This window comes from Penaeus monodon, chromosome 21, assembly GCF_015228065.2.
Source record: "Penaeus monodon isolate SGIC_2016 chromosome 21, NSTDA_Pmon_1, whole genome shotgun sequence".
Classification (NCBI taxonomy): domain Eukaryota; kingdom Metazoa; phylum Arthropoda; class Malacostraca; order Decapoda; family Penaeidae; genus Penaeus; species Penaeus monodon.
In genome coordinates, this window is record NC_051406.1 from 36,316,855 (window position 1) to 36,317,058 (window position 204).

The window sequence follows — 204 nt, forward strand, 5'->3', positions numbered from 1 at the left end:
CGGCCTTTCAGTCTAACTTACGGAAATCAAAGATGTTTCCAGCCAGAGTGGATGGAGCTAAAAATCATCTTGTTGTTGTGTTTTGTAATTATGTTGAAATGGTTACATACAATACCAGATGTTTGTGCCCAATAAAGGAATATGTTGACTCTAACTTTGTGTTTTCCTGACAAATTTAATCACAGTTTAATCACTTGGATGACC